Genomic DNA, 10,993 nt, shown 5'->3' with positions numbered 1-10,993 from the left:
GATATAATGGACGAAAACAGACCAAATTCTCAGTTGGCTTATTGATTGGGATAAAGAAACTTACACCCTTTTTAAGTCTCGTTTTATTGAAGGTTCACAGTCAGCAAAGATTAGTATTTGAATTTTTGAACACTTTCAAAAGCTACATATAATTCCGACTGAAAATTTAAGTCTTAAAAAAGTACTTGCAAGTAAGTATTGTAGAAATAGGGAAACACATGGCGGTAAGAGAAAGTAAAAACAACAATAAAACAACAAGGTTGCATTGAGTTTGAAATTAGATGCAGTAATGCGAGCTAGTAGCTTATTGACGGCTCAAAAAACTTTTTGTTTTAGAATGGTTCTACACAGAAATTATCTAGCAGTATTGTACATCTTATCTGTTTTTATATAAAAAAAAGTTAAAAACGCTACATATGCTCTACAACACGAGTGTTTTAAGCATTGCCGAAGAATCATCTCTGTTGATTTTTTAGATGTGAAACGTAACTTCAAAAATATCTTGTACATGCTTTATAAAAATAAATAAAGATATTGGGTACATTAAAAAAAATCAAGTCATCCAAAAAAAATTCAAATCAATGTCAAGTATAATTATTTACTAGTTATAAAGAGATCCAGAAATTCTAGAAAATAGAAACTGATGGCTAACTAACAATGGAAATACACATATACAAAAAAACATGCGTTCTAAACTTGAAACTCCAACTATTTAAAAGTGCAAAAGAAGTGTATTTTGGTACAAAACTATATTTTTAATTCAGTAAAAACACGAATTTCTTAAACATTCGTAACTGTGTTAAAAATGACTATAATAAACACAAAACATTCAAAAATACAATATACAAACTACTTTTCTTATTATCAAAGTCAAATGAGATTGTTAATGCTAGCAATAAAAATAAAATAAAATAAGAAAGTCAATGCATTTTCGCTGCTATCTGTAAATAATTTTATAAAAAGAGGCAACTTGCTTTTATTAAATATTACATATAAGGCTGCAGCTAATTAAAAGCTTTATTCCAAGTTTTACATAGTATTGTACTTAACTTAGTTCAAATATGCCAAACATCTAAAACTTTCAAATGAGTCACATATGAAAATAGTATTGAAATCTCCAAGTATGCTCGTAGCTTAAAGAATAAAATGAGTTAAAGGTATCTTAATACGTTAATAGATATCCTAGGCGTTCGACTCGATAACCTAAAGGTTTTTCGCGTCCTAGGAAAAAAGATATTTTGAACGTCATATTTTTGTCCTTCAATAAACTAGAACTAGAACTTAAAGTCATAACCTTTAACCAATAGTAAAAGACTAGTTTACAGATTGCGCACAAAAGAAGCGACTGTAGTCATCGATGTGAACATGAGGAACAATTTCATGCTTAATTTTAGAAACATTAGAACCACTGTTGAAATTTAGAATTTTAGAATTGGATAATGTTTTTGATATCCACGCACTTGCTATAAAGTTGCAAGTTTATCTTAGAAACAAAACTGTATATTTGTTTGTAAAGAATTCATGTCTTTTTCTTTTTTCTAAGCATTGTTGTATGTTTTTGTTAGTGGTCTACCGGTTGCAGATATTTTATTTTAAATTAAGGATCTATACAGAACCAAAAAAATTTAATAACGAGATACGTCTAGATACTGATCCTTTTTTTAAATGAGATCTCGCCAGATCCGAATACAAATAATTACAAACTATTTTATCTAAATTAAAGTTGAAACATACCTCTTTTTTTTGTCTGTTCCCTATAGTAGGACTGAATAATTTTTTAGTCGATAGGTCAGATTTAAAAGATTTACAGATTTTGCGGGCCGGACATATAAAAACTCTTGGCGGGTAGCGTAATTTGATAAATTTGTACTATAAGGTTTTTGTTTTAAAAATTAAAGTTTTATTTAATGTATCATTAAAAAGTGTAAAAGTAGAAAGACTGGAAACATTATTAATACCGCATTCGAGATTATTTGTTTTTAAAAAATGCAAACCTCTTGTTCTTCGAACAACATTCTTTTTGTTTTCTTTTTTCTAACAAATCAATTCAAAGTTTCTTCTAACATATTTCTGTAAACATTATCAGAGAAATAACTACTCTAAAATCACAAATTTAAACAGAATTTATATATTTTAACTATTACATAAACTAAAAATTTAAATAAACACAGTATACCCAGTTAATAATATAAACTTTTATTATTCCTTTTAAAGAGCATAAACTGACTTTAACGAAGTAAAGCAATGTAAAACTTTATTATATTTCATATATAACTAGAGTAGGGTTTGAATAAAAGTATTTAAATGTATAAAATTAAGCGTATTTAAGATATATTAAACTTAACTGCTGCTATTGCTAGTCTTTTTGTAGTATTTCTGACTGTTGTGACGTTTTCCTTTTGCTATATCACTTATATCAGGTTCAATCCACATATACTTTAGTTTTTGTTTTAAATGTCTTTAATTATTTCCATTTTAAATATTTTTTGCACAAGCATTAATATTTGTTAACTACAAAACTTTTATCTTTTTGTATCATTGGGTTTAATTAAGTATTGGTTTAGAATTGAACAAAGCTATTGGATTAAAAAAAAGATTTACTTGTGAATTGTTTACCTTTCTCTCAACAAGTTAAGAAATAGCTCCAATGTACGGTAACTTTAGTAGTACTTACAAAAAGTATAAAAAGGACAATTTTTTTTAATATAAGAAACTTATTAAAGTTAGAACAGTACTATGAAAGACAATAAAAAATACATGTTTGTAATAAAAAGAACGAAGAAAAATCAACATGCTTCTTATAATTTAGTTAGGAAAATATAGGCTATTAAGTTCAAAACAAAGTTTTGGTTTTAAATTTGGTTGTGACCGACTAATGCGTTTCAATAAAAATCAAACTAAGTTCTCAGTCTAGTGAGAGCTTGTGGTCTTATGATCAAAATGGTAATAAAATATTCATCATTATCATAAGAAACTCTACAATTTTTAGTATAATCTTTAACTGAATAGGAAATAAGTTGTATACATTGTAATCAAACTTGTTTCCCGAAAAACTAAGGTTCTAACAGCACTGCTGTTTCTAAGCTTTCACCTGTTAAATTTGTATATTATAAACAAGGTAAGAAGATTTTAAACTTATATTAACAGAAAAATGAAGAACAAAAGTTAATTTTAAGGAAAAAGTTCACTTTTGGGAAACACCAATTCAAAGAAATAAAAAGTGAAAATCGAAAGGTATAGTAATATTTGAAAACTGTACCAACAATAATGAAGACACAATGCTTATTGTTTTAAAAGGATAAAAATTGTTAATTATTATGTTTACAAAAATTTATTACATTATTTTTCATAATTTGTATGGATTTGATAAAATTAGTAATTTACAGTTTAAAAATAATGAATCAAGGTAAATATAAAACAGTATGAAAACTTATTTTGCTGAAAAATGTAGAAATTAAGTATTTTTTGTAGGTTCTTCGATGTAAAAGAATTCTTATAGCTTATATCTTGTGCTTGTTTGCTCAAATCACGATAGAAATGTTGTTTATATTTTTTGGAATGAACTTGTTCAATATTAAAGTTAGTTTTTGAAGAATATTTTAAACAATAAAATTGTTTTTTTATCGTCAAAAGTATTTTTTAGTAAATTAGTTGTGTATGCACAACTACTAATAACAAAAGTTTCATTTCTATACTTACAGTTTAATAAATTCCTAAAGAAAAACTTATATGAAAAAAATAGTATTTATATAACTATACAGAATTTGTTCTCTTTCTATAAGTAGAAATCTTTGATTGTTATTTTTTGAAAATTACAAAACGTATAATGAACAAAATATGCGATAATTTCGATAAACTAAATTTAAATAGCATTTCTAAAAAAGATCATCAAACTACTTTGAAAAACTTTAAATGTATAAGAACAATAATTAAAAAAGTTTTAATTTTAGTATAACACTCTGGAGTTTATGGAGAAAAACTATAGTTTGAAAGAATACTTATGGATGAAAGTACCAGCTTTTTTTAAATGTGGACATGGTGACAAGGTTTTGTTAAAAAAATACAGGAATTCTGTTTTCAAGGCTTGTTTTAGTACATTTGATGCAAGTGATAAAAACGACTTTGTTTCTTGTTTTATTTCTAGACCTTGGGTAAGTTATACAAGACTGATTATGCTTTAGTATGTATGCTTAGGTGACAAAATAGGATTAAAATATTTAGAACCTAATAATTAAAAACTTAAAACACAAAACAAGTTTTTTGTATAAAGGAGTTTTAGTAGCTAAGTTTAAAAAAGTGAACTAACTTTCGTGTAAAAAAATTAAGATTCTTTCAAAATTACTTAACTTAGTGTATAACATAAATTAAAATTTATATATCACTTAAAAACTTAAATTTTATTGTCAAAGCAATGTTTTGTATAAACATGAAAAAACCTTAAACATTTTACAAAATTGAAACAAACAAACAAACTTACAACTAATAAGAAGATAAGTAATAATTGAATTTTCAATTTAGACAAAAAAAGTTAGACTCTTACGTATTATTAACAACCTATTTCATCATAACAACACTAGGAGTTAAGGTTTTGCTTAAAAATTTTATAAATTGAGGATCATAGTTATCATAATTAGTTATTGTAATTCTGGCGGATGTAAGTGCTAAGGTTTCCTGCTCTTTTTTTTATAGAGATTTTTGAAAAAAATCAAGTAAGATAAATGCTAATTACTCCGAAAAATATTACATTGGCTACGTAACTGTTAAAAAATGATATAAATAATTTAAATCATACAAAACCGTATTAGCATATTTTAAATTTATGTTCTCCTTAAAGCTTTAAAAATAATATAAGCCTAAAACGCTCCTTTGACTTTAAAAAAGTGCAAATGTTTCTAAAAGAGTTTGATATACTGTTCAATACATTATTTTAAAATTATTTTTATTAGTTCTAGTTATTAGTCAGTCCATTTAATAAACTATAAGTTTTTAACGTACATGTAAATATATAAAACTTTTTATTATATCGAAAAAATATTTAAAACAAAATTGTTGTTTTGACATAATTCCTTTATTTAACTTCTGACATGTAAGCTTATAACTGTTTTTAATTTTTTAGTAAAAACTAAACCAAAGCAAAAAATATTAAAATAAGTATAAAGTTATTAAGTTAAAACAAATATGCTATTGTAAAATAACGTAAAAGAGGTGACTTGCTTTAATGTTAAACATTTAATTTTTTACAATGTAAACTTTCAAAAATTTTTCGATCCAAAAATTAATTTTCTCGCTTAATCGGACCCGTAAAAGAGTTTTTCTAAAATTTAAAGCTAGCAGCTTAAAATAAGTTAATAATCCCTAAGTTTAAACAAATTAAAAGTATAAATAAACAATCAAATAAATATATATAAAACGCAGAAACAGCTGTACCAAGCAAAAGTTTATTTTGTGTATTTTAGTTATATATATATATATACATATAAAATAAGGTTAATGTTTAAACTTAAACACTTTCAACTGAGCCCACTTGAAGGGCTTTTAAATAATTTATTCAAATGGCGATTTTAAAAATTCTGGAACATATGTTTCACAAAGCTTTAATTTTTCATAAAGCTTTGATCATCAGCCAGTTAAATTCAAAATACAAAGCACTGTACTAAACAAAGATACAAAAGTTATGCAAAAAAACAAAAAACAGTATGACGTAATATTGTACATTACAAATATTCAGTACAAAAATCGATCTACCTTCTAACTAATATATATATTAATAAAGCACTAAGTTTTTAAATACAACTGTTTCACTGTTCTGTTAAACAGAACAGATCTTCAGTTTGTTTATTGTAATAATGTCTTGAAACATAAGTCAAAGTGTACATGAAATTAAGCAAAAACTTTAAGGGTCGTTACGTCACTAAATAAATCATTAAAACGTATAAGACACACTTAGTTTCCATAAATGTTCAAAATTATTTAAAATAAAAGCTTGAAAGTGTTTACAATTACTAAAAAGTTCATTTCGTTTATTTAAAGCTAGATTTGAGTTTAATTTTTAGATCTTGTGTTTTTCTATATAGCAGAGAGTGCAGCCATGTTTTAAATTGAGTGTGTTTTTTGTTCATGCTAAAATTTCCCAGTTAATACTAAAGCCTTTATTTCTATCCTTCAAATCCTAGATATAAATCGAAAGCGTAGTTTTTGGTCTGTATTTACTGTTGTTAAAAGAACATTAATGTCGTGTTTACCTACTATTAAACGATAAACCTGATGAGCCGACATACTGCTTACTTTTCTCTGATGTTATTACCGTCGCTCTATAGATAACATTTGTTAATAAACAATTGCCATTCACTATGCATTTATCTCTGCAGTTGCATTGCTTTCGTTCCTCTGCCTTATCTTCTAACATTTTTTGATTTTGAGACATTATTTGGCTCTTCATGTTTGGCATGCACGAGTACATATGTGTATATAATTTTTATTTTTTTATTACTTAAAACACTTAAATTTTTGTTATTATGTTTATTATTATTATACTATTATAGCTTTTATTATTATAGTAGTAGTCATAAAACTAGGCTACTTGTGTATACTATTTAAACTTATATTTTAACAGGAAAAAACACTGCTAGTTAGATATATGAACATATTGAGTATTGTATCGCTTGCAACACTGATTATTGAGTTTTGTTATCTTTTGTACAAATTTATTGCACAGCATCTAGAATCAAAAAGGTAATACTATTATTTATAATATTATCATGAAAGTTAATTTACAACTGCTATAATCTAAGAAACTAAAAAAAATTAGGAGACGCCAAGAAAATCAAATTCAATTTAAAGAAACAGAAAGACAGTGTAAAGCTTTACCAATAAAAACTTCAGTTGAAGAATCTAAACTATGAAAACTTCTTATTAAACTAAATTAACATTGTACAATATCAACCATCTTTGAAAATATACAGATGATTTATACCTATGTAAAAGATAATGTCCTACTTTAGCTTTTAGAGCTGGAGAGAAACGTTGTTTTTTTTGTACTTATGACTAAAAATTTCAAAATATGCTTTTAGCTTATCATTCAAAAGTAGAATAATTTAAATATATTAGTTTTAGGATGAAGTAAAAATGTATAACTAACTGTACTCAGGTAAATAACATTTTAAAACTAAGCATATAACAATTTTACTAAATTTAAATGTCTATAATTCCTGGCCAATGACGTTAAACTGTATCCAAGTGGTGTACCTCTCGATAACCGAAAATGTTCCTTCGTACACCAGTACCTAGGACTAAATATTTAAAGCATTTTTTTTGTCGTTCAATAAACAATACTAAAATAATTATTTTTTATAAGTAACTAGTTAACATATATTATATAGTTTGTGCATCTTGGTTGTCGTAACAAGTATATCTACACATATAACGATAAAAAAATATCAGTTTTTAATGATGTTTCCTAATAAAAGATACAGTTTAAATATAACAGTAAATTTAAAAAGTACATAACTAATTATAATTAGAAATTCTTTTGTACAATGAAAAGCACAGTTCAACGAATTAAATAAAGATGATCGTACCAGGGTGTTCAAAACCTATTTCAAAACGTAAATTAACGATCGTAAATTAGTCTTTGTTTCTATTTATAGCTAAATTGCTGTAATTTATGAACTATTAAAGCTGTTAAGTAAATTTATAAATAAAAAAATAACTGAATAATGTTTTTTTTCTTACTACTAATTTTTTATGATTTTATAGAATAACATAATTTATGTCGGAAAAAATATTTTATTTATTTGAAGTTATTCCATTAAAACTAAACCTTTTTTCTTAAATTTTAAATAAAATGTAATATTATTTTTTCTAAATTAAAATTATTACGCAAACAATGTTTCGCTCAATGAGCTCATCAGTGCTTAAACTAAAATTCTGAAAAATGTTGTTTCAAAGTAATGGAAAATGGATGTTACTTAAAAAATTAGTCAAAAAAAAGTTTGTAAACAAAAACTAATTTTTATAAAAAAAATCAAGTAATTATTAGTATAAGAATAAATAAGGTCAAAGTTAAATGACTAATTTGGTATTTGAATGATGACATCGTAACTTTAAAAAAAAGGAATATATATATATTCTTAATAAACATTATTTATTCTCATAATACATCTTGTAAAAGTTAAGATTTTTGATTATTTTTTTCTCAAAGCAACAAAACGTATAATAAGTGAAACATAATATTTAAGATGTACTGTGTAACACTTAATAGTGTTTTGCAGTCGAAAGTGGCTTTCTTTCTTTTCTCTCAAATTATTTACCTTAAACTCAATCAACGCGCTTGTTTTTGGATTGTTTTTAGTTGCTTTGGTAGATTACGTTTCAATTGCTTGTAAAGTGTTGTATTTCCCTCCGTTACTAGTGTAACGATGGCAAATGTTTTTTATCTAGACTTTTGAGTCAAAGTAGTTTATTTGGTTTTTTTTTAGCAGTTTGTTGTAATTTTGTCGTACTTTTATTAATTTAAAAATGCACCTTTTTGTTCTGAGATTCGATTTCTTTATACTAGTAGTTTTAGCATTCTAACAATCTTATTACTTCAACAAATATTTTAAGTTGCGTTTCGATAAATCGATTAAGCTAAGTTATTTAGCTAAGCCAATTCTAATCATTAGCTCAAGTAACCGTCACCGATATTGTTATAATAGCGCGTTAAGTCAGTTAATTGCCAGGTCCGTGTAATCTAAGTAACAACGCTGGTTGACCGGTTCAACTAAATACTTCCCACATGTAGTTAAAGCAAATACTAAAAACATCTTGTAAACAATAATTTATAGTTTTAGTTGAAAATTTTATATTTATATAACTGAAAATTATATATTAAGCATCAATTAAAATTTTAGGTTAATAAAAAATCTGGGCAGACTGATAGTACTAGTAGTAGAGCTAAGATTATCATTTGCTGCATTATATTAGAAAATTTTATTTTTCATATGAAAAAAAACTAGCCGATAAAGTTACGAATCTGCAAAAATTCAAAACCTCTGAAATGATGCGTGATAACGTCCTAGCGGGAACAGAGCAATTTAAACTACCTCAAATGTTATTGAATTGTATATTAAAGTATGCAGTTTTATTAATATTTAAAAACAAATGCAATGTTTGAGTATTAGTGATAACTGTATACAAGGCAATTTATGTTGCTTTACCCCCTATGATTATTTATGCGTTGTCACTTGTGTAAACCCATAAAACTTTCATTGAAAATAAGTATAAGAAAATCACAATTTAACTCAAAAGAGTTATATTGTTAATTCTACAACTTTCGGAGTTTTTGTTGAAATTTTCAAAATTGAGCATTTAACGTAGTCAATAGAAACAAAATTAATTATGCAAATTTTTGTTACATAAAATTGTATGATTTTTATTTTTGAAGAAAAGGCTACATGTTTTATTAGAATCAATTTTGCAATGCATAGCTTTTTGATAAATGAAATCTAAATGTATACAGTTTAGATGTTTTAATTAGTTCAATTTTAACGACACTAAAAACGCTGAAAGTTCAGATATTTTAAAATTATCTTTCAGGAGTGCAAAACTAAGTATAAATGAATACTAAAAGCTAGAAATCAGGGTCTTTTTTAGCTAGAGAACTAAAAACATGCTCAAAAGTACACGTTACTGCAGAGTTGCAGAAAAGTACCAAGCTACGTTCTTGCTTGACACTATTAACGTTTAGTATTTATCAATTACTAATAGCACGTTTTGTTAAAAATACTAAATTAAAACTAAGTAACAAAGTATATAGAACTTAATTAAAGCTATAAGTAAATGTGTCAATTTTTTACAAGCAAACATAAATAAAACAATACTGCCTTTTTAAAGATAATAGCAAACTTACAAAACCAATAGTTTTACAACAACTAACTTTTTATTAAGGTAAATTTTTTTAAAGTAATTTTGTTTCTGAAAAGATTTTAATCGTTTGCTTATTTGATAAAATTATTACTTTTGAAACAATATTTAAGGAAAAATAATTTGTTGTTTAAACATTTTTAACTCTTTACTTTATTTTCTAACTTGGGTTTTGTTTCAAAAAAGTTATTTTTATTTATATTTAATACTATTTATTTAAGATGAGAACTATCTTAACAACTCTACAACTTATAGGACATTTGATTATATCAAAAATTTACCCATGATCTTTTTTATCTTACCTTATAGTTATAACTATTCCTGTCCTGTTATTGTTTAGTATTCAATAAATAAATAAAAATCTATTACAGATTTATTCTATTACCTGGTTACGGTGGAATAAACTGGTATTTTTAAATGACAATAAAACAGTTGTATAGCACATAAACAATGGATTTTATACATATATATTTTATGTATGCTTTAAAACTTATTAATGCAAAAAAAATTAAAAACCAATACATTACTTTCAACAAAATTATAGGTATAAGATTGAGTAAATACTCAATTTATATTAAGAGTGCTTTAAGTATTTAGAAGTTTAACTATTTTTTTTGAAAAATAGATTAATATACACAAATTTTTGTTTTTGTATTAAATATCAAAGTTTAAAACAACACAACAAAACATCAAAAAAATATCATCAACTAAATGAATAAACAATATATCTACAGTTAAATCAAATTTATATTAGTAGAGCACACTTAATAAGGTTTGATTTCTTTCCAGTTTATAAGTATTAGCCTGCGTTAACTTTTCGGACTTTACCCACAAACGGTCTCTTCAGTGCATTTACACTTAATCCCGCTTGGTTAAGATCACAACAGCGGTTTCTCGCGACTAAGCCTGCCTGATATGTCCTAAAAAGGACGAAACCAGTCGTAGGTTGTCTCGGATGCTGTTGTTGTTGGTCATGCGATGAAGTTCATCAGTTTACAAGTATATATTTGTAATTATTTCTGCACGGATCAGTTAGTTCGATTCTTTTATTTGTACGTGAATGGAGTATTAGTAGGGCTACTCTCGTTCA

This window comes from Thalia democratica, chromosome 2 (genome assembly GCF_965202585.1).
Source record: "Thalia democratica chromosome 2, ktThaDemo2.hap1.1, whole genome shotgun sequence".
Lineage (NCBI taxonomy): Eukaryota > Metazoa > Chordata > Thaliacea > Salpida > Salpidae > Thalia > Thalia democratica.
This window is presented reverse-complemented; position numbering follows the sequence as displayed.